This window comes from Anguilla rostrata, chromosome 1 (assembly GCF_018555375.3).
Source record: "Anguilla rostrata isolate EN2019 chromosome 1, ASM1855537v3, whole genome shotgun sequence".
NCBI lineage: Eukaryota > Metazoa > Chordata > Actinopteri > Anguilliformes > Anguillidae > Anguilla > Anguilla rostrata.
Genome location: NC_057933.1, coordinates 57,713,599 through 57,738,815, shown reverse-complemented (window position 1 = coordinate 57,738,815; position 25,217 = coordinate 57,713,599). Strand labels below are relative to the sequence as shown.

At 37.3% G+C, this 25,217-nt stretch overlaps 1 long non-coding RNA gene across 2 annotated transcripts; it reads right to left on the bottom strand.

Annotated features, from left to right (window-relative positions):
* Window positions 1-4,852: 4,852 nt before the first annotated feature.
* Window positions 4,853-23,255, bottom strand: LOC135259825 (uncharacterized). Of its 2 annotated transcripts, none has more exons than XR_010331388.1 (3): window positions 22,718-23,255; window positions 6,065-6,166; window positions 4,853-5,546 (listed from the first exon to the last, which is right to left on the bottom strand). It is a non-coding gene; the product is annotated as an uncharacterized LOC135259825 (long non-coding RNA). The 2 variants fall into 2 exon arrangements; XR_010331387.1 differs by having other exon boundaries at window positions 4,854-5,546; window positions 6,093-6,166.
* Between the last annotated feature and the right edge of the window lie 1,962 nt (window positions 23,256-25,217).

Genomic DNA, 25,217 nt, shown 5'->3' with positions numbered 1-25,217 from the left:
CACCTTCTGTAACCTCCCTGGCTTCCTCGATTGTAGTAATGATGATTGGTTTGTCATTGTGTTAGTTCAGGACACTAAACGCTTTCTGTGCAAAATCAAAATTACCTGGCATAAATGACTTGGACCTGGGTGACAGGAAGAAGGAGAGGGCTTGTTAGAGTGGAATTGTGATTGAACCCACGATTGAATCCTGTAGCTTCATGTTCTTCTTCATTTCTTTCCTCCTGCGCTTTGTCTTTGCTGAATCAATAAATCAGATCTCCTGCAACTGAAAAAATGAACAGAAAATGCACTATGAAACAGAGTGAAACTAATCAAAAATAGTATCCTATTCTTGAACCAAAGCCAAAAAACACTGTGTTGCAGGAAACACTTTAAATTCTTGCTTTTGTTCTTAACAGAAGGCCAGTTTCTCATGTAAATGGTCTTGCTACAATTCAAATTCGTGAAGATCTGTACTATTATTCTATTAGGAATTAAGTTCATTCCTAATATGCATCAAAAATGGAAATGGGTGTTTGAAATTTTTTTAAGCATCAGAATACACAATTTTTTTTAAATATGAGTCCTTGAAAGTGTTGCTTGCATTAGTAATAAGGTCCCATTTTATGTAGTTATAGCATTGTTTATATCAATAACAAATAAACAAGCCCATTGCTACTTGAAAAAATATTAAAGCATTATGCTTCCTGAATAAAATAAACATTCCAATTCCAAATACTGAATATCCAGATGAACTTTGTAATTTAAAATCATTGTGTGGTTAAGGAGGATATTCCCTTTAACGAAGGGTATTTTCTGAAACACAAATGCAATTTGTATTCTGGAAAGAAGACAGAATATGTGTTCATTATTTATAGTATATGATCAAATAAAGCAAATGGCAAATCTGATAACCCGCACAATCCAAATGAAGGTTTTGTTTGTACAAGACTAACTGGATTTTGTGAAGATGATTGTATAGTCTTATGGAAATTAAATTCAGAATTGATCATGTGCTCATTATTTGATTAATAAAATTCTGGCTCCATAAATAGCTAAACTTGGGGGCTGCTGGGTGCACATCTAGTTAAGGCTCCATTCTAGTTGTGCATAGATCGGGTCCATGGTCTTGGATTGAATATAGGGTATGCCAATATTGACTGTGTCTGGTAGCCCTGCAGGCAGCAGCACCAGAGTTTTATTAATGCAAAGTTAATGCACTAGTAGGCAATGCACGTCTGTTAATGCATTGGTTGATGGCTTAGTTAACGGCTTGTAAATGGTGATCAGGCATGCTTCTGAGTGTTTCCTTATACAGGCTTATGTAACTTATAGCTGCTTAAATTTTGCTCTTCATTTGGGGGAATGCATGTCAGCAGACAAAATGAGACACTGGCATCTGCTATCATGTAGAAGCTGCAGAAGTTCATGTCCCAGCCTCTGCAGCATGGTGATAGTGTCTGCCTGTTTGAATGAGAGGAATCCACATTTTCGAAGCATAGCCCACCTGAAGTGCCTTTGGACAGACTGACAATTTAAGGGGCAAAGCTTCCCATGAAGAAATCATATCATTAAATGAGAATGTGAAATAAACGCCTAACCAGGGAATTGTAAGTATCAGACATGTTACAAGCTAGCTCATTGTCCTTGATCTCAAATGATACCTCTCAGAAACACCACAATGACAGACATTGGTCATGTTAAATAAAATATAAGGCCTGTCTCTGTAAATATCTACAAAGCTGTGAAAAATGCCTTTGGGTCAGGAAGACTTCATAGAGATTTGGGATCCCATTCAATAACTGCTTACAGTGCCATGAAAAGTACTTCCCCCTTGTTGATTTCTTCTATTATTGCATATTTGTCTCACTGACTAGACAGAATGTACAGACAAAGCGAACCCGAGTAAACAGAAAACACATATTTTATATTATTATTTAATCAGAAAAGTTATCAAACAACCACATCACCCATGTGAAAAATTACCACTTTAAACTTAATAACTGGCTGCATCACTTTTAGCAACAATAACTGCAACCAAAGGCTTCCTATAATTTGATATCAGTCTTTCACATCACCGTGAAGGAATTTTTGCCCACTCTTCTTTGCAGAACTTATTTCAGACAAATTGGTAGGTTTTCAGGCACAACATACTCATTTCAGTTCCTGCCACAGCCTCTCTCTTGGGTTCAAGTCATCACTTTGACTAGGTTTCAAAACTTTTATTTTGTTTCTTTTTAGCCAGTCAGGTCTGGATTTCTTTTGTGTTTTGGATCATTGTATTGCTGCATAACCCAATTACACTTCAGCTTCAGCTCACAGACAGATAATTGGGCACTCCTAAATTATTTTCTGGCACAGGACCGAATTCATGTTTCCTTCAATAATGCCAAGTTGGCCAGGCCCCAAAGCAGCAAAACATCCCCACACCATCACACTACCACCACCGTGTTTGACTGTTGTACGATGAAATGCTGTATTTGCTTTATGCCACACATAATGGGACTGTGTAGTCCAGAAATTACATTTTTTCTACAGATCTGAAGCCATTCAGTGTGACAAACATGCAATAATAGATTAATAATAGAGGAAATCAGGAAGGGGGGGAAGTACTTTTTCATGGCACTATAAGCAGGGCATTGAGAGAACAGCATCCCAAAAACTGAAGGATAGGATCAATTAAGGATCAATTAAGGATTAAACCAGGACTAGGTGTTAAAATTAATTCCCCCATGCCCACCCCACAGTTTACCATCTTATCAAATTTATTCAGAATTTCATGAGTTTCTGAAACTCTCACTTCGTGAAAGTTAATCCATGTTCGTTGTCAATGTAGCTAAGCTGGGTTTTTATTAAAGAAATCGAATATCCATTGCCAAATTATGATAGTTTGCAAGCTATAATTACCAAAGAAACTGTCCAGAATACACACAGAATTTTCTGATCTGTCTTTATTATTATTTATTAAAGACTGAAGTGAAGTATTTGAACATGAATGAGAATATTTTGTATATGGCAGTCCATTTAGAAATAGTGACTGGTAAACTGAGGGGTTTTCTTGGCCAATATGTCTAAAAGGGAAGGGGTTCACAATTTTTTTTTGCCAGCATTTAATCAGATCAACTGGAAAATCTCACTCAGACGCCGTGATGGTAAGAATAATATTTCAGTTTTCTGCAGTCCAAGTCACATTTAATAAATATTCCAGATATTTTCTTGCAGATTTGTACCTATAGGCTGCTGAGTGTACAATGTTTAGAGACCAGTTTCTGAAATGTCATCAAGTAATAACTCAATCTTTACTTCTGTAATGTCCGTGACATTTTAGTTTAAAAAATCTTTATTTAACAAGGGACAATTTTGGAGTGACATTACTGCAGGTCAACCCTCCAATTGATTCCTACAGCAATACAGCAATGTTTTTACTTGAACCAGTTCTGAATTTCCCATCCCCAATTGTAATTTGTCATATAAAATTACAGGAGGATTAACTGGACTCCTCCCTGGAAGGCTTATCCTCAGAAACAGAGCCTTATTGGCCTGGCTTTATGTCTGCTGGGATATAGAACAGCAAAAGCCTGACAAACGAAGCTGCCTCAAGCCGACTCAAATACAAGCTCATCTCCTTGAAATGCTACCAATGGGGAAAATATGAAAGATCAGAAAAATCACCTGAAGGTTAATGAACAGGAAGCTTCTGGCTTCTAAAGAATTGTAAGTGCATGCAGTAGAAATTAATTAAATTTTTTTCAATAGCTGGTATCCTTGATCAATACAAATGACCAGAAATAGGATGGGCGGAAACAAAATCTATTTCATGTATTTAGTTTCATTTGGTTTCGGTTTTTCCTATCATATGGCAGTATTTCTCTTTTTTTGCTCTGATACCAGCACTTCTCTACTGCTTGACATTATCATCAGCTCATGCAGGAATTATGACCGTATTATTATGGTTACATGTCGTAGGTTTAAGGTATTACTAATAAATATGACTTAATTCAAGTGAATATACAGACTGGGTAGTGCCCTGTCTCGTATTGTTCTTTTTTTCTGTTGAAAGTGTTCCTAGTATTATGCTGCAGCATCTGAAATCAGTAGTGAGTCTATAACGTCATGCAGGAAGGCAGGACTAAGCTGCCTGGTCAGCCATTACATTCATGTTTGACAAAGGGGGGGGGGGGGGCATTCTGGGGGTTAAATGATGGCAGCATGCAAGGGACATCACACTTGAGGGAGCAGACATGGAATTTCATGACATTGGTGGTATGTTATCCTCCACGGAATGCAGTGTTGTATGCTCAATGCAGGGTCATCAGCATGTTGGTAAGGTTCACAGAGTTCTGATATAACTGTTCCCTCGAAACCACATGTTTGATTGCGATTGACCTACACTGTAAATAAAATTGAAGGTTAATCTGAAAGTGACAGTCAGAGCACTAATATCGCTTTGACAGATTTCTATCAGTACAGTGAGGGTGCCTGCCCAGTCAAAATGACAGTACATCACCATTATGCAATGCTGCAACACATATTGCATGATTCACTCCACTTTTCGTAATTGATGGCATCTTGACAATACGTTTGGTTTTCAACATCAATAATCACCAGATGGTGTCTGCTTTAGTCCTCAGAGTGGGAGACAATCACATTTTTGAATAACTTGTTGCCCATTTTCCCATAGCTGTGACCCAAGTTGTGTTTGTTGTGCCTGTAATAAATAGATAATTCTCATTTTTAGTTTCTGCACTGTGATCTCCACAGATGTCCTTTGGACAGAACCAGCTATGTGAACAAATGTCTAAAAAGGTGCAAGCTTCTTTGATTCACACTAGAAACAGTACACACGCTAATGATCTGAGGATAATGTGTTGCTTCTGACACCAGATACCTACAGTGCATTTGAGACATTACTTTAAAAGCTTGGGAAGATTCCAACAGTAGTTGCTTTGCCCTACAAGACATACTGAGGGGAGTATTCAAGCACTACACAGCTTTTAAATCCTTTATGTGTTTTACTAACAGAACAGCAGACAGGTCAAAGCTCAATTATGGTTATTCATAGGTTTTCTTAAAATGACAAAAGATATTTGTAGGCACAAATACACACGTATGCATGCAAATATACACTTGCACACATGAACAGACAACTACACATATCACACACAAGTATTGTATATATCTGTGTGAATATTGCCAATATGGTCAGTGTGTGTCTATATATACTGGATATATCCATCCATTATCTATACACACTTATTCCTGATCAGGGTCGCGGGGGGTGCTGGAGCCTATCCCAGCATGCATTGGGCTAGAGGCAGGAAAACACCTTGGACAGGTCAGCAATCTATCACAGCACACACACACCATTCCCTCACCATTCACTCAGACACTCATACTCATTTCTAGCAGCACCTCTGGATAGCGTGTGGCCGGTCTTGGGTTCCCCAGGCAGGGCACAGTACCCACAGTGGCAAAGGTTCCAACACATTTGCACAATCTGGACCCATCCAGCCCGTCCCAGTCCTCTTCCTCCTCTGACTCCTCCAGGAAATGCCAGCCATAGCCTAGGCAGGGGCCCAGGTCATCATGAGTGCAGAGGCAAATCAACAAAAAAACATTACAGAGCTCACAACAGCTACCTGATAATCTTGACTGCATATATGCTCTATCTCAGCAATATAACTAACTGCTAAGAATATTGTTTTAGATAACAGCGAGCATGTGGATGGTTTGACACGGATCCGCCGTTCAAGTAAACAAGGAGTGGATGCATTCCGTGGTAGAGGACCTCTCTATGCCTTGTCATCCTTGACCCTGATTCATACCTGCTTTCAACACAGACAGATTGGGCAAAGAAATTGCTGTCAATCATAAACCAAATGGCGCTTAAAATAGCACACAGCCATTCGAAAGCTAATGAGGCCCATCACTTCATAAGACAGCCCAAGAAGATCTTTAATCCAGTCAATATTTCACGGTTCCCTGAAACAAGCAAGTAGTACTTCATAATCTTACAATCTCAGTTTTCAAATTCAGACACACACAGTGATATAACAGATTCTGGTATTGGCAGTCAAGTCACCTTTATTTGTGGAAATTTGGAAACTTACAGATTTCCATCCCTCTTTCCTGCAGCCGTGGGAAGTAGGATTTGCCACAGCACCCCTTGCTGGTTGGTAGCTTACTGTAATCATCATAGTTGCAATACAGAAAATACCTTGTCAGACACTGATTCTTAACATTTTAGTTACACTCCACAAATAGCGAATTAAATTACATTTGTGACCCAAACAACTAGATAGAAGTCTTGAAATGACAATCATTTATATTTTTAAGAATGATTGCTGGCAAAAAGTGACTACAAGGTTTAAATGTATATGTGTTAGCTGTTAATCAGTGCTCTGCTATCATACTGTTCAAAGAAATGGACAAGTTTAGCTGAACTAGTCTTGCAATCTATCAAATTTCTCAGAGAAGTGGACAAGTTAGTTGCACTTGTCTCTCTGTCATTCGTCATTTCACTGAAGAGTTCTTTCTTCTACCCTTTGTTGTCAAAAAAACCTGGCTGTGAAACTTAATGACTCAAAGAAGAACATACCTAGCTGACTTACATGTACCTGGCTGTGCACAGACAGTGACATTCTGAACACACTGAACATTAAACCCCTCGTTAGAATCACAGTATAAGCAACACGCCAGAGTTCAAGGCCATGCTCGGGGCCTTGCTTATTCACTACACTGCCGCTGCCACCATGAAGAATTTTGAATTGGCAATGTTTTGTATTGTAGAGATTGACTGGGCTACTATTTAACGTGCTATGAAAAGATTGAGAGGCAGATGTCAACAATGACCCAGACAGTGTATGAATATGTATGTGTGTGGTAAGAACTTGAGAGGCAATGGTTGTGATTTGGTGTATTATTGTGTTATTTTGTCAAATTCACATGTAGCAGTGTGTATACAAACAAAATTATTGTGGCAGCATAATTTATAGCGTCTAAATTGGTCATCTTTGCTTTGTAAGCCTCAGTACAGCCAACTATGTGCATGCAAGCTATTTTTATTGTGCTTTTATGTTAAGATAGTTCAGTTCCATTCAGTTATACCAGTACATGACAGATTTCTGAATCCTTGAGCCTGCTTAAAAAGCAGACATTGTGGGTTTTATTCTTGTGAGTTCTTATGTTAAGAAAAGTTGCCGTGTATTTGTTTTGTTCAGAGTCACAAATCTCTCTGGACCCAGCCTGTTTTCATTCTGCATGCAAGGTGCAGAGGTATGTGCATGGCCTTCTGTTTATTTTGTATTGTGAAGGAACATTATGCTTTGCATTTGTTCAAACTTTATGTAGTATGGGTCTGGGTTTTTCACAGTTATGTCATCATGTGTATGAATTTATAATGTAATAAAACTATCTAATTTAAACCCCTCCCTACTAGTTCAACAAATACAATTACAGCAAGTAATATTTAAATAGTGACATCATGCTTTAGCATTTCTTTGGCAGCACCCCCACTTTCCTATTGGTTGAACTACAGTAAACCTTTCAAACTTCTATCCAAATTCCCCATACTTTTTTTTCCCCTAATGTTTGAGTTATTGTTTGTGCTTTCTTGATAAAAAATATGTGGGTAGAATTAAATTGCCCTTTAAATTGTGGAGATAATTTAATTATTATATTTATCCATTAGCCATGAGCATTTTCTTATCACACAGGTATGGAAAATATGACCCTTGCAAAATGTAATTATCTACTCCACAAAGGTGGACTTTTATTATTACCAGGAATAAACTACGCACTTACATTTTTATCCATTTGCTTAGGCTGCTTAGAACTTTAGTACAAATACATTATCGCTTACCACAGTAATAACAATCTTAGCAATTTCTGAAATTCAGTTCTCATTGCAGAATCATTATTGAATAAATTTGCCTCTGTTTCCAGGGAGTTACTTTAAAAGTATTGGCTATTGGCTCTAAATGGCTAAATAACAGATGGCTGTTAAACAGGCCTTTACTCAACCAAAGCCAAATCACTCTAAACGCAAACAGGAGTTACACAGTCACAAATGCATGTTACCTAAACCTGTGCCAAGTCCCAGATTACATAAACAACCACAGGCAAATGCTGCAAAGACCAAAATTGCAAACAATTGAATTGTGACAATATTCTAGAGTTGAAGAATGCAGAGAAAACTGTGAATTTAGAAAGTAAAATGAGTTTGGACAAACCTCTAAAGTGCAGGGAAGACAAATCTGTAACCTGCCATAAACGTCAGATACTACCAGAGCATGACCTTTGTGGGATAAATCTTTAGCTGTTAAAAAAAGAAAACACAGTTGTTTTCCTCATTTGTGATGTTATACAGAATTGAGTATTGACATTTATTTATTTATTTAATTATATAACTAATAAGTACTGCAAGCTCTTTGAACAAAATACAATAATTATGTGCCTCCGCTGGAGGAAGTATTGAGGTCCTGAAGATCTGTAACTCCCATCCTCCAGTCTTGTTTCAAAGTTCTTCCCAGTGATCAGAGCTTCAAAATAAAAAATACCACTACTTCGCAACAAAGTTAAATTTCCCATACATAGTGATTGAAAAATACCTGAAGTAATGATAAAAAAAAGATGGAATACATGCAGATGAAACCATGGAATTCTATTCACATGGTTCCGTTGGGAATTATATTCTCCCTAGAGCAGTAGGTTGTGGGTTCAATCTCCAGCCAAACGTAATTTAAAAAGGGACATCCCCCTTTGCTTGGCATTATTGTAGAGCTGGATCAGCAGTAAGAACTGTGCAAAGCATTAGCATCCTCTCCAGGGAACATGCTGTGCTAGCACATCAAACTGAAGCAGAAATCAGGATGAGCTTATGTAAAACTGCCCAGGCAAGCTACTGTTTAAGACCAGATATGATAAATGCTTTTGTAATTTTTTTTTTGTTTTAGAAAATGAGATTTTTGAGAAAACATAGTCCAGCTCTAGACAGGCACTGACTATTTCACACAAACCATTTCATACACACGCACGTATGCACACAATGCATGCTTTTTTAATCAAAGTTAGTTACAATCATCATTGTACATGGAGGTGACTCACAACACGTAATATCCTGGGAAATAATTAGGTATAGTGCATAATTTCTCGAAGGCAGAATTTTGTGTGTATTTTATTTGTTAAAAAATAATTTTGCAGTGAGGGGAAAATATTGGCAGTTTTCCATTATAATATATGTGCCGTCTTCCCACTGAGGCCACAGAAGCAAACACAAAATTCAAGATTACAGTAAAAGTTATGGTCAGGTGGAAGTCGTCGCACATTTGGGTCTTAGCTCTGAGACCTTTAGCCACAGCGACGAAGAGGCGAAAGTACCTAACCCCATAATTGATATGATGAAGAGTTGTTGTGTTGTCACTTGCGAGATGAATTTTTAAAAAGCGAGCTTTTTTTATACAAGACCAAGCAATGCTGCAGAGACATAGGGAATATAGAAGTACCTGGAAGGAATTTTTTTTTAAAAAAGCATGATACAGATTAAAGCCTCTATCGCTATTTAGTCTTTTATACTAAAACAATAACTCAGAGAAAATTATTTTATTTACCTCATTACATAAATGAGGTAACACACCTTACCTTCTAATGTTATCTTCAACCACCATTTGGGAAGGCAAAGAACCCTATTACTCTAAGAACTAAAACACTATCAAGTCAGTTATTAAGAAACCACTTGACCATCGGTAAGTCTGTCTGGTTAGGCCACAAGTGCATATTGCCCGCATTTACTGCGTGGCAGATGGCTATTGATCAAAGAAAAATTATTGAGGCGTATCAAGAAAAACAAGCCTCTGGAGTTTGATAAAGAGCATTGGAACTTTGATGAGACCTGGGTATTATGGTCAGATGAGACCAAAATTGAGTTTGTTGGCTACACACACCAGCGGTGGATTTGGCCTCAGAAGAAGGACAATTATGTTGGAAAGGAAATCATACCTGCAGTGAAATATGGTGATGAATTTTTGATGCCATGGGGTTTTTTGTATCTCTGTTTTGCAAGAGCCTGGTTCTCTCTGCCAGAACTGGTGAAGTGTCCACAAAACTGCTGTTTTGCAGTGCCCATCTCAGACTTAAGCCAATTGAAGTATGATTTGAAGTGAAGAGGGCAGCAATCCATAAACACAGACCAAAGTTCCTGTGGATCTTAAGAGATTCTGTATGGACGAATGTATCCTCCAGTATGTTCACCAATCTCATAACACACTACAGAGCTAGAGCCAGCCCTGCACACACTCACACACAAGTTATCAAGGCATGTATGCAACAACACTGTAGGAAAGGCTGCATTCATGCCCATACAATGTATATAGTTACAATTGTTTAGTTACAGTATAGTTATAGTTACAATGTTATAGTAAGAATCAAGTTACGTGAATCAGTGTGTTGAAAATATGGGCAGCATTACTTCAGAAGAAATCTTGTTTTATTTTGAGGGAACATATCACTCTATATGGTTTTTGTAACTTGCCATCATTTTGATATCAATGAATTTGTTGACAGGCATATTTTAGTATGCATGTTTTTGGATGTATAGAGTACACTTTGAAGTGAGTGACAAGTATTCATTGAAATAGTTTTCCTAAGATACATGTTCCCAGTGTGGTGTCCTGTATTTTCTAATATAAACAGTCAACTCATCAAGAGACTTACAGTCGTTTAGTACATTAGGAATTATATAGTTAAGTATTATTATTCAAATTTTAGTGGGGATTTTTGTTGAATAATGTTACATCCTAAAATTCCCTCTAATAAATTTCTGTGAGGCTAATGTGACAGGTAATAGAGTAGATATGATTTGGAGGAGATTAATGAATGAATCATGCAATCTTTACAGTGCTTTCCAAGGGAGGTCTCATTAGTTATTTCAATTGTGCCCAGCACACCCGTCCATTCTGGGATATTATTAAATGTAATTGTGCAGGTTGAGGACAGATGGCAAAGAAGATTAAAAGTTTGACTCTCTCCCCCTCGGTGGCTCATTCTCCATGACAACGAGGATGATGGGAGGTTTTAAACAAATCACTCAGACCTAAAGGATACACATTTCAGTAATAAATGGACTTGCTTGTAATTTGTGACAAAAATATGCCAATTGGTAAATTCCCTCTTTATCCATTCACACCTGTGTTGTAACACAAATACAATAGCTTTTGTGCTGATATTCAAGTGCGGAAACATACACTGTATTTGCAAGCGTTTTTGGTCATATGCATAATATTCCCATCCGTTTTCTCAGCTTTGACCTGAAAACAGGATCTATTTCTTGAAGCGGCCACGAGAGATGCAATTACCCTTTAAATTCTTGATCCTTCCCAAATGCCAAGGGATATTGGTGTTCAGGAAGCCCCCGCCCTACTTTAGTTTATGGTGAAATAAATGTTTGGCATGAAAATCTATCTCCATGAAAAAAAATTCTTCCCCCTATTTCCTCACAATTGCAAAATAGAGCAACCATTTTCTCAAGCATTCTCGCCAGCAGTTACATGGCTTATCTGAGGGCAACTTCCTTACAGAATTTTCATTACAGAAGTAGTGCCGCTCATTAATGATAAATAACAACTGGTTACACTTCTTTCAAAACCCCCGGTGTCTATGTGAGGGGAAAAAATACAGATGTAGGCATTTTTCATTAATAAATAGATAATAAGCATATGATAAACTGGTAATATCATGGTTTAGCATTTGTCTCTCTAGCAGGGAGAATGGTAATCATTTATTAATTCCTCTTAATTAACTATTCTACAATGATTAAAACATGTATGTAGGCCATTCGTAATTTTTTGTATTAAAAAAGGACTGGGAGTCGCTCACTTTGTCCCTAGATTGTACTACACAGCCAGGATTTCTGCATAAATACCCACTACCTGATCTAGTACCTGTGTTACCAGGTTTCAACAGTGATTCATGTTCCTCCACACAGAAACAGCACTAGCTCTCATGTAGTGTTCTATGGAGCTTGTAGTGTACATAGTCACAGGCTTTTGGGCAAGTATAATAGATATAGAATATCACACATCTAAGTTGGAGAATAATCAAATTGAATCTAAATTGGAGAAAAAGGTGTTCATCAGTTAATGAGATTGAAATGAGTATATTGTATACTGTGGATTGTACTCACAGTCTACCTGCTGGTTAGGCCTATATAAGAAGGGGAAATCAGCCAGGGTGGTATAGTCATGGGAGAGATCTGGCAGATTAAGCAAGGCGCTTCTGTATATTTTATACATTAATATTGTCATCTCAAAAAAAAAAAAAAAAAAAAAAAACATCAAGCCTAAAAATATCAAGGATCACCACAGAGATAATAACTCAACTGAAGAAAAACAGCAGGGCAATGGCTGCAGGGGGCACTTCATTAATGAGGAACATGCAATAAGACATTGAACAGCGGTTCAGGGGTGAACAGAAAATAGAACTCATGTTCAATGACAATAATCCATCTGAACACAGAACTGTGTTAAACAAATGAGGAGCTGGGAAGAAAATCATCAGCATAGCAGTGCAGCTGCAGTAACCTAGTGACAACAGCCAACAACCTCAATAACTTACTTTCCTAGTTTGAAACACCAGACAGCCCAGTCAAAAGAGGATGCTGCAGCCTTATAAATATACAGACCTCTTGATAGGTTTAGTTCTGGTATTAATATTCTTATTTATTATAAAAAATTAAACCAAAGAAAGCCGCCCTGTTTTGTGGCCCCGTCTGTGTCTGTTAATTGCTGTTGCATGGCCTGTTTCTGTGATATATTCATTTTTTCCATGCTTGTTCTTTTTTAGAGAGATGCAAGAAAAATGCCCGTATAAGGGAAAAACAATTAACACAATGAGGAAATTAATAAAAATATCTGGCAGTGGGAAACTGGGTCAACCAGTTCTACTCTCTTCTGCGAGGAATGGTTGCTGTCCAGGTATCATCACTGCATCAATGAACTTCTCCAGTGACAGCGGAACAAAAAAGTGTCTGTCACCCTGAATATCGATATAATCCCAGAGAGACTGAACAGAGAGGGTCCACAGACAGTAAAACTGCAACAGGCAGTGAGGTGCCTTAGGCATCTGGCTCCTTTCAGAACTGTCTGACAATCGATTCTGACTTCGCTTCCCAGATCAACAAATAAAAAACTGGGATACTCTCAGAACTGGGAAACTTTAACTGCCGAGGCAATAAATAAAACATTTCTGCTTTTCTTAGCTAATGATGTTGAACTGAAGGACAGTGAGGTCAGGATTCAATCAAATATATTTAGGTTTCTGTTTTAGCAGTCAGATTACAACTGTGAAACACTAGTGCTCACAGCTGTGGTAAATTAAGGTGTGTCCATCCAACACAATTTCATTCAACTCATGACTAGAGACCTAAAATGTTACAAAATATTATGATGCAAAGCAAGATACAAGTTCTACATTCCACGATTTGCTACAGTAAAGCATATGCGCAGCAGATGTTGGTTTAAGAACAATAAATTATCTGTGGAGTTTATTTTCATTGTGGCCAATCAGACTGGCCAATTCTTTTACTTTAATGGCAGTTCCTAAAAGCCTCAGTGGACTTGCAGCTTTGATTTGTCTGATATACTTTAATTTACAAAAAAGTGCCATAAAAGGTACAGTACTTGTTACTGGGGTCGTACCCTACAAGTGCAAAATATTGTACCGCTAGTCATGGATTTAATAATTAATGTATGCCTTTTTTGCCTGTAAAAGGCACTTATTAGTACCCAAAGAGCATTATGGTACTTTTCAGGGTACATTTGGAAAAAATTTTTTTTTTTTTTTAAACAAAAAAGCACCTCCTCTGTATCTATTTCTGAGAGTGTGTCAAGATAGCCTGTAAGCTAGATGAGGAACATGTGACACAGTGTATGTTAGGTGTCTGTGTGTTTTCATCAAATCTGGATATACAGTAAGACTAAAATTTAAGAGTTTATCCACACCAACCAAGTACTCTGTAGACACAATCACATGCTAAATGTGTGCAAAAAATGAAGAAATTAATAAATAATCATCCTGATTCTTATAAGCACATAAAACAGAGTAGAGGAAATGCATCACAAATTTCTAGCACATTGGGGCTATTGGCCATAGTCAGCATTGAAAAAAAACCAGCTTCAAAGTAAAAAAAACTGTAATACTCAAAATACCAAAATAGCATTTCATCATCAGATAATCCAGGATGGTAATCTTAATGGTTCCACACTTCATAATGCATATACATTTAATTTATGACAGTATAAAGCACTTTCTTTACAGTATCTTTAGGTAGTTTTAAAGTTCCGTAAATACATTAAATACTAATAATCTCTGAGATAGAGCAGGCACATGCTGTCTTTTGTGGCTGTCCTAGAACACAGTTTAACGGTTTCAGATCTCAAGACAAAATGTAGTATTAGACAAAGGGAACTTTAGTAAACACAAAACAATTATTTAATGAAAAAAGTTAAAACCATTCAGTGTGACAAATATGCAATAATAGAGCAAATCAGGATGAGGCAAATACTTTTTTATGCTACAGTAGCAGTAACTTGAGAGGCACAATTGGCAAATTCAAATTGTGTTTAAAAGGGGGAAATATTAAACGCATAAATCCATAAATCCTTAATTAAACTGTGTGCACTCTGACTCAGAACAATCTGTAACCTGTGGGGGCTTGTCTTGTTTGAGGGAACTAATATAGCAGTATCACAAGGAATGTGGCTGTGGTACACTCACTCTACTCAACTCTGCACATATTGTTTGGGAAACGCATTTAAAACTTGAGAATGATGTTATTTTGTTTGAGTCCATTGAATCATTATTAAAGTTGAATATTTTCCATGTTTGAGAATAAAAATATATAGCTTTGTACTTGTATTCTTTATTTTATTCTTTTGTTAATTTTTATCAAGTGAAACATTTTGGAGGGCACTGTCAAAGTCTTTAATATATGAAGGGCACAGTGATTTGACAGACTATTACAGATATTATTACTTTGACTGTATGAATAAGCACACATACATATCACAGGTGACCTGCATAAAATGTGGGTGTCATGGAAACAAGGGAGGACATTTGCATAAAGTGGGAGCATTGACATTATATTTAGTCATTCAAATTTTGCATTAAGTCAGGTTTTGAGGCTTGACGGGGAGAAAAAAATAGCTTCATCAATTTGATGTCTGCCTCTGAGAACAACTGGACTCCTGTTTTGACGCTAGATGGGGTCACTTCGCCTTGTGTAGTTGTGTCTGTGGCTGTGTGTTCTCTGACTCGCTAGCAGTGTCACTGTGTCACTCCTGCTGGGTTTGGTCCTCAGAGGACTGTAGAACAGAGAGAGGCAGAACAAAGCGGCTTCTCAGCCCCCACCACCACGCTGCCTCGTTTGCTCTGATCCTATTGCAGCCTTGACACTGTTTTAATATTGAGGGCAGCAGTGGGGAGCTCCAGAGTCCTTATTATCAAAGCCTGTAATTATCTCATAGCCCTTTCGCGGGTGGCTCTGTGTCCCATTCTTTAGATTATTCCTTTATGCTGTGGAGTGATTACAGTAATTCTCTGGTGCATGGAAGCTGCACAGGGTTTAAAAGGGAATGGCACAACCAGAAACTGAAATTATCAGACACAAAGCTGGTGACTCTGCATCCTTGCTGTTGATTGTACTGTATTGTAACTGTATCTTAACTGTAGTTATGTTTGTACATACTGTATGTAGGCAGGTGTGAAGGGGGGTGAGGTGGTTGTGGTGGGGGGTGGGGAGGGGGGGTGCAAGCACATGTGCAGTTGAGAATAATTGCTTTACATTGCAAGTTTCACTTATGTATTCTCAGAAACTATGCCAGCATTGATGTAAAAATGCAATTATATAATAGAGCCAAGTAAGCATACAAATGAGGCATAGAAGCTCATTACTGTACTGTGAACACATTTTTCATTAATAATCCACACAAGCAGCATTCAAGGAACAGGAGCCATCTGTTGGCATTTCATGGGAATGGATCCATATGTGGAAGACCAGAGGTAGGCAACTTCATTATAACCACTGTCCTGCAGATCCAGAATCCCCTCAGACACACCAAATGGCAGAACTGAGTGGCGAAGAACGCCTGTAGTCTTACCCGGTGCTAATGGAATGGGATTCATTTAATTATATCTCAATTATCTGACTCTGAAATAGCATGTTAACCTTTCCACTGTGCTAACATTTATGATGGAAAGAGACTGCTTTCCCCCAGTAGTGTGGCTCTATATGGATCGCTGTCTATCTTGATAGATGCGGATGTGCTGCATGTGTAGCCTGCATATATATAATTGTGTATCTTTCTGCAAGACTAGTGTATGGGCGAGTGACTACAAGGTGAGATCTCCTGAGTTCTATGTGTATGCTAGGACCTTAAACTGCTACAGTAGGTAGGCAGTGGTAAGAATTACTGTCTCTATCAAACCCTGCTATCTTGCTGTCAGAACAGTAAATTGTTTTCCTTTAGGGGTCTGATAAGGGGCATACTTATGTAGACCACCCTCATTTTTCCCCTCTCTGGCCCCATGCAACACTGGGAGGTTCAGGGGCCAAACACAACAAAAGTGCTAAAGGCTAATTGCAGGGAAGCGATGGGGCGCTTGAGGTAGCAGCACGGGATGAGTGTGCTGGTGAAAACAAGCACTCTGGCAATGACACACCCTCCGTAGACCCAATCCCACCAGGTGTAGGTGTACTGGGCTGAGCGTGATGAGGATCTAGACAGGATCCCCATGGTCTGTTTAGCCAGCTTGACCTCCATGTGAGCTTCACTGAGATGGTATGAGGCCTCCTGGATCAATCGCTGGACCAGTTCCAAAGTGTCAGTGACAGTGTTCGTGCTTGCTGCACTAATGACGCACCACTGAGTGCGCGACACCTGGATAGCATTAGCAAAACCGTGGACAGTTTGTACATTTAAATTTGGTGACATTGAGTGATCGATTCAGGTTTCACTGTGTTACACATACAGATAATATAGCTGCCTGTTTCATGGCAGCAGGAGGGGATCAAATCAAAAAAACTGCAATAAATAAGGTTGCAAAAATAAAAAATTATCTTGTATTTCCACTATCTGCATGCAATCAATCAAAGCATGATAAGTGCCTGATTTAAAAGGTAGGACTCCTAAAGGTTGACAAAATACAATGATGTAGTTGGGAAAAACTATGATTTAAAAGTTTTGCATTCATTCTCTTGTCAACATGGCATTATTTTAGTGTATGTTAGGATTATTTCAAAATCAATCGCATATACATGTTTGAGTAATTGTCTTCATCAGTGAAGCAAGTTTACCAGTCACAATGAAATGCAGAAGCCATGTGAAGTAGTGGATTGGAGATCACCTTATTGATTGTAATTAAATCTAGTATAGTATGTAGTATGACTGTATAACTGGAATGATGTGTTGTTTATGCTTAAAAATACAAATCTAAGACATTTTACATTACATTACAGGCATTTAGCAGACGCTCTTATCCAGAGCGACTTACACAACTTTTTTTTTTTTTTTTTACATAGCATTTTACATTGTATCCATTTATACAGCTGGATATACATACTGAAGCAATTTCGGTTAAGTACCTTGCTCAAGGGTACAACGGCAGTGTCCTACCCGGGAATCGAACCTACGACCTTTCGGTTACAAGTCTAGTTCCTTACCCACTGTGCTACACTCTGTCCTCCATTTTATTTTATTTATTTATATTAAAATAAACATTTTAGTATGTTTATTTTAATATAAGGTTGGTTATTATTATTATTATTGAGGTTTTAATAAGCGCAGAATAACTATTTGACAAGATAAATGTTTGCAGGGAATGCAAACATTCCCTCTGTTTTTATGAAGGCGAAATTGGCCAAACATTGGCCTTGATTCAGTCTAGCTTAAAATAATGAAAAGATCAAAAGAAATATGAAATACCTTTAATATAGAAGACAAAACATCAGCCCAATCTCCTTTAAATACGACTGCTTGAAAGTTTATTTAATTGAAGAGCATATTGGCCATTTATTTGAAGCTGTCTGCCATTGTAATAAAATAGTTGCCACAACATAACACAAATACTTCATAAAAATAGCATTTAATGAAAATGTGATCTGTCAGTTGAAGACAATCATACAGAAAGCTTTCAGATTTTGATAGTAACATTTAAACATTTGCATTTTCTTTGTACCATAAGATCTTATCTATAGATCGTATCGCACAAAGTCATTCTACTGATTGGTGGTGTTATATGTGATTAGAAATTATTGAGTTGCAAATCACCCTAATGAACATAGTACAGTAACGCTTATGCAGAAGACTGGGAACAAAACTGGTATAAATGTCAATGAAGCTTCGCTAACATGTCAGTTTCACCCAAATCATAAATGTCCTATTTATAATTTAGCCTCCACCTACCTTTTGATCAAGGTAAAACTACACCGAGTCAAAAGGAAAAAATGACAGAAAATGTATCTTCATAAAGAAATAAAGTCTTGATATCATTACAGTTGTAGGATTCTTACATTTTAATTGGATCTTTCATATGAAAATGCATATTTCAAGGTAAGTATCAGAAACAGAGGATGTGCACCTTTAAAATGCACTGTTTCTGCACCCATTTGCAGCTAAACTGGTACAGAAATAAACCCCAACGATATCGGAGAGTAAAACAGATTATGCTTCACTTCCCTTCTTTCCATCTTAATAACACAATCATAGCTTCAGTCAATGACAGGGATGGAAAAGCAATAAGGCTTTGCTGTTTTTTTTTTCAGATGAAATAAGTGGAATTTGTTGGGGGTTCTTCATGGCAGTATGATGTCATACGTTTATTGCTTATTTGCAGTGTAAGGGGCACATATGCAGTTAATAGAATCCTTCAATCTGCAATATTATGTTTGTCATTCCCATATATGCTGAAAAAATCGGCCTATATACCAGAACTGGGAGATGGAAAAAAAAAATGTAACAAAACAAATATGTGATATTACCTTACTGTAAAAGATGGTGTGATGTATAGCTCAATCGCTGGAAGATTCAGCCGTGAGATGAAAGTCAAAGAGTGAAATATCATTCTGAATCATCTCCCGCCACTCACAAATATAATTATACGAGCATAAACACAGGGATCGTTGCCTGGTGTCTCATCTGTGTATGTGCATGACTATATTTGTATATTTGTATCAAATTGAGGGCTAGGATAAGCACTCTCACAGAATACACTATGGTATGTCACATTAAAATGCATACCATAAAACCTGCGTGCCAGATTTTACATGAAGGTGCTTGTATTTTGCATCTTTACCCTTCTTATGCCAATATGTAATTCACTTTTCTGTCCAGCAGGCAGAAAGTGTTTATTAATAAACTTAAAACATTAATTGATGGAATTAAGGTCTATTCCATCGGAAAGACTGGTTGATATTGAATTGAGTCTTAAATTGGTTAAATTGAGAATTTTTTCAACTGCTGTAGTCATCATTATATTCTTCTTATTTTTTCATGATTTATTGAATTTTTTCAGGGATCAATGTATGGACAATTTAGACACCATTAACAGGATAGCTGCACCAGAAGCCTAATGAAGGGCTGCAGTTATACGCAGAGATCATTTGTTACAGACACAACACTAAATCAATGTGTGATTATTAAAGCCATAATTCCTAAAACTGTAAGGGATTAACAGGGAATAATAGTCCTGCTTTCCAAATTTCAATCTTGCATGAATACCCAAAGGCAAAGTCCCCCCAGAATTTCAGCAACAAAGGCAATATTTTCACTACCCTCTTACAAAACCATGTTTTGATTTCAATAAAATCTCTTGTACATTGTATGTCCCATGCTTAATACAGTTCGCTTTATTATTGTCTCTAAATCTGCATATGTTCCTTCACTACCATGAATCCAATATGTTTAATGCTTTTGATCACCAGATTTGCTTTTCTCTCCACTATTCCTATGTGATAGAACATTCTGACCTTTTTGGTGAAACATGTCGTTTCCAGATATTCCCTGATTGTCAAATTGGTTGGTGTATGTAATCCTTCTTGAAAATAAAGGTATACTCAGTTTGGGATCAGCTTAAACAATGTGTTCTGAGCAAAGCAGGAATTTGAAGAAAAAATATTGGCTTGCCTATTCCTAGCTGAAGAATATTGGCATTCCTATCCATATCTGAAGAATACTGGCATGCCCATTCATTGCTAAAGATTATTGGCAAGCCTATTCAGAGCTGAAGAATATTGGCATGCCTATCCATAGCCTATTTACTGTGTAGACACTGGTGCATACCTTCATTGTTTTGCATATTTACATCCATGTGTTGCTATTGACAATGAGGAAAAGACAATGTACAATTGTACTATTCTGAATAATCGGACTTAAGCATCACAATAGTCTCCACCACCCCCTAACCCCATCCCCAGCGAGCTTCGGGTAAGCATGCCAATTAAGCTGACTACCTCTACATTTTGACAAGTTTTCATATACACCTACTAGATTTGATTTCTAGCAGGCGGGTTAAGATAGAATGGAAGATTGATCTCTTACTGTATCTATCATTTAACTTACATTTTGTTCCTATTTTCTTAAAGGTGAATTTATTTGTGAACCTATGTGAACTGAAGTCTGGCCCGGACATGCACATATTTTCATTTAAACCCATAAGTGATCCAAACAAGACTACCCCATTAAATATTTTATTTTATATTTTAATATTTTAAAATTAAATATAAATATTTTAACATAATAAAAACACAGACAACCAGCTGTGGTATAACCTTGAAATGAATTAATGCAGTAGGACTAACTGAACATTTTCTAATGGAACTAGTGGTAGACTGGGACTATCAATGCAGTCCTAGTCTGTTTGATTCACTTAAACTCATTGAACATTTCAACACAGAAAAAATGGTCATTCATTCATGCCCAGCATCAACACTAAGCGATACAACTTAAAACATCTTTAATACAACTATATTTAATTCATCATTAAAATTGAGCCTATAATGTAGTTTATGCCCAAGCTCTTTGTTTCTGTGTTTTTTTAAAATATTTTTTAATTAAACTTAGTCATTATCATCGATTGTTCATTTCATGTCTCATATTTTGCTCATTTTACCTGAAATTAATGCTAATGAAATTAATGCAGATATATACAATACGGTATATCTGAAAGTAACACAAATATACACAAATACTAAATATATAAAACTTTGCAAGCTTGATGTAGCCTAACAGTAACACAAACGCACAGAACTTTGAAAGTTATCAATGCTTAACATATTTTTATATCATTGCAGAACACAAAGTTGTAGTTAACACACTGGCTATGACATGAAAAAAAAACAACAAAAAAACAATTAGATTTCAAAAGTCATATTGGATTTGACAAGATGTGACAAGATCATCTCATCCTCTCTGACAGCTATACCCTGTTTATACCATCATTACATATAAAAGTGTGTGGGGAGGAGCCATGTACTGCATTAGTGTAATGTTTTGCAGTCAAGTAGTCAACATTTGTTTTTCTGATTGCAGCTTTGTGTTTTGCTATAAGAATCTTAAGTGCTCATTTAGTTTGTCTCATGTCCTGTAAGACATTTCACAGGGACATGTCAGCATATAAATGACTCCTGTAACATAAGTCAGCAAGGATAGGAAAATAATTGGTACTCAAGCAATTTACACAGTGCCTGCAGCTAGAGTTACCATCATGGAGATTTGGAAGCCAAGAAATTGGTTGAAATTGACTGTTTAAATGAAGGATTTATATTGAAAACCTGCCAATGCTTAGATTCCAGAAACATTCTAGTAGTTGTGTTATGCTGAAAAACATTTGCCTCTGACTTTGTAAAGTTCAATTCACCATGTGAAATTAATCGCACAATAAAATGCAGCTATATGTAGATACATTCATATTCACAGAAAATAGTAGCATGTATCATTTTTGCTGCTCTGTGTCTTCAGATGTGCACTCAGTTGTACAGCATGTCCTGCTAGCACTCCCCTGCAGTGAGAAACCAGTGCAGCTGGCCTACTGCTGCTTGAGATAGCAGAAAGGAAGATTGAAATGGAGACTGAGAGATAGAGGATGAAAATAAAGAAGAGCTATAAAACGTTTTGCCATTGCCGTTCTTAATTGTCACCTTTATTTGCCTGTTTCATAGCTGTCATTGCTATTATCACCCAAACGGATGATTGTTGGAGATGCAGCAGTGTGTCTTGGTGCTTCAGCACCATCATTCCATCATCTGTATGATTGATGATGTTTCTATTTTCTCCTGTTGCAGGTGAGAGCTGACCCCCTGTTACCCTCTTTTCCATTGTCAGAAAGAAGCCCCACACATAGGCAGAGCAGACCTACAGAATGTTCATGATTCCTTCTTTCAGGTGGCTTCAACCATATTTTGTTCACCCAGCAGTACATTGTTTCTGGAACTAAAATGCACAGTATTTTGATACCAATGCAGGTTTGGCAGGGCCAACCTTTTTTGGCTCAGGACCCCAATTTTAGGTCTGAAATTTTTACTGACCCCAGCCATTTAAAATATTGATATTTCTTTGCTATTGGATCCTTTTTTAAATATTAAAAAGTTTTAAAGACTTACATATGACAGTTACATTTTAGTACACAATCACTGCTAAGAGTCCAGTAAAGCAAAATATGTTGCCACTGATCTTTCATTTGAACTCACCATGTCTATTGAGATGGTCGCGCTGCAGCTTATCAAAGTCAGGGGCTGTAGTCGAGAGCGCGCATCTCATCTCATCTGTCACGTCTAGCCTGGAACAGTACTTTGATTTCATGCAAACAAGAGCGCTAAGTCCTGCTTCGCACAAATAAGTGCTTGCGAAGGGAACTTTTCTAAAGTGCATCCGCTGCCTGCTCAGCTCATCACGTTTTCTTTCGAAACATGATTTTGGCTTCCCCATGTATTCTTTGTGTGTTGTCTCAAAGTGTCTTTTACATTTGTTTGGTTTCATACTCTCCGCACAATACCGCACAAGAGGCATTTGGGCTTTTCCGTGTTGTTCACGATGACGCTCGTAAATCCATACCGAAGAAATGATTCATCATATTTTCGAGACCGTTTTGAATGTTCAGTATCAGGTTCGCTTGATGATGTGGATGGTGCAGCTTAACAAATCGGTCCATTTTGTTAACTTGCTACCCGCGCTGCACAGGAAGGCTCCCTGTGCGCTGAATGACAGGTTGCGTCAACGTACCTGAAGTTCAAGGTTCATGCAGCACACCCGTAAATCAAGCAATTTATTTTTAACACGTTTTCGTGTTTAATAATTAAATTTAAATTAAACATTTTTAACACAAACTTGATTTAAATTAACTTCATATTTGTAAAATAAAATAAAATAAAATAAAAAAAAACTAAAAAACTTTATATATATATATATATATATATATATATATATATATATATATATATATATATTTATTTATTTATTTTTTATGTGTTTCTATTTTCTTGCGACCTCATTTGCATATCAGGCGACCCCACATGGGGTCGCGTCTCCAAGGTTGGGAAACCCTGGTTTAACACAACTACTATATATGTTTTTGTTCAGCATTTTAAACTCCAGTGGACCAGAGAAGAGGGAGGGGGAAGGGAGGTTGTGTTGCCATTAAGATTCACTGTTGTAGCATATTCCTGCCCTGTCACCCCTTCCTGTTCACAGAAATCCCTGGACCTCTAGAATGTCAAGGCGACAGAAGTTACTGTACAATTAGCCCTGCAGTTGCTTCAAATGAAAGGCAGTATTAAGGTTGTTTTTATTCTCTTATAATTAGATTGGAGACATTTTCAGTTAAAGGGCGATTATTGTCATTGTTAAAAGGTTGTTTAATTGCCTTTTTCAAGCTGATACATTTGTGACTACCTGTGAATATTTCTGTGTTTGAAGACACGTGGTTCATATGCTGAATCAGTTCTTAAAAACCTTGATTGCCATGAAAATGAGAGGACATGGGTTGAGTGGGAGAAATTAATTATTCTGGCAGTCATTCAATCACTATGGTTATTAGCAAGTTTGCTGGATTAGTTCATGCCATATGCTACCCATTAGCAAATGCTTATAGGGCCGACTATATTAAAGGAAGGCATAGATGCAAATACAGGTCAGTGACTGTGCTCTAGTCATTGCCATTATAGTCACAATATCGTTCTTGATGGCCTGGTTTGCATTTGTACCATGCCAGTACCAACTTGTGTGGAGTTCTGCAGGGTGATGCAAAAGTGTATATTACTCAGGGAGTGGGTATGAAAGCAGCAATAGTCCTTTCAAAGCTAGAGCGATGTTCTTGTCCTATAAAGGGATACAGAAAAAACAAGAAAGGACAATGGTTGGGTGCAAAAATAAATGCCAGTAGAAAACCATTAGGAAGTTCTCTAAAAATTTTTTTTTTTTTTGTGGGGGGTGGGGGTAGGCTATTGTCTTGGAGGCCAGTGATGGAACAATGTGGCTAAGCTTTGTATTTCCCTCTGTAGTCACATCTTAACACCATACCTTTCATCCCCATGCTGAATATTCTCCAAAACTGACTGTATATATCTGCAAAGCACCAAAGCAAATGTCCTCTCTAATACAAAGGCAATGATTGTATGTTAAGCACCAATAACTTGGGCATCAGATCTTCATATTGGATTTCTTCTTTTTCCTTCCTTATAATAATTACTGATTGCTGAACCAAAGGTGTGAGCTACCAACTTCAAAAGGAAAGTAAATTATTTTTTCTTCTGAAATTTTCCTCTGCTCCTAGAGGGTACATCAAGCAAACTCAAAAGCAACCTCCATTTTCATCATTTTACCCCAGAGAGACTCTTTTATCTCCTTCCATCAAAGGTGAGGATTGGATTTAAATAACATTATTTATTATTATATTCTTGATAATAATACGCATATGAAATATGCAATATAATACTTCATAACAAAGCTTTCATTATCAGAGAGCTCAAAAATGTATCCAAAAGCAATTACATTTCAGTGTATTCGTTTTAGCTACTCATATTGCCATATGTCGACAAATCCCCTCTTTCATAAAAAAATGTAATATGGAAGCCATGTTGAGTGCTGGATGATTTAGTGCAATAACTGAAGCTTATCTATATTCTTTACAGTGAAACTGCCTTCTGGACCAGTGCTTTACACCCCTGAGAATGACGGGTGTCTGCAACAGGA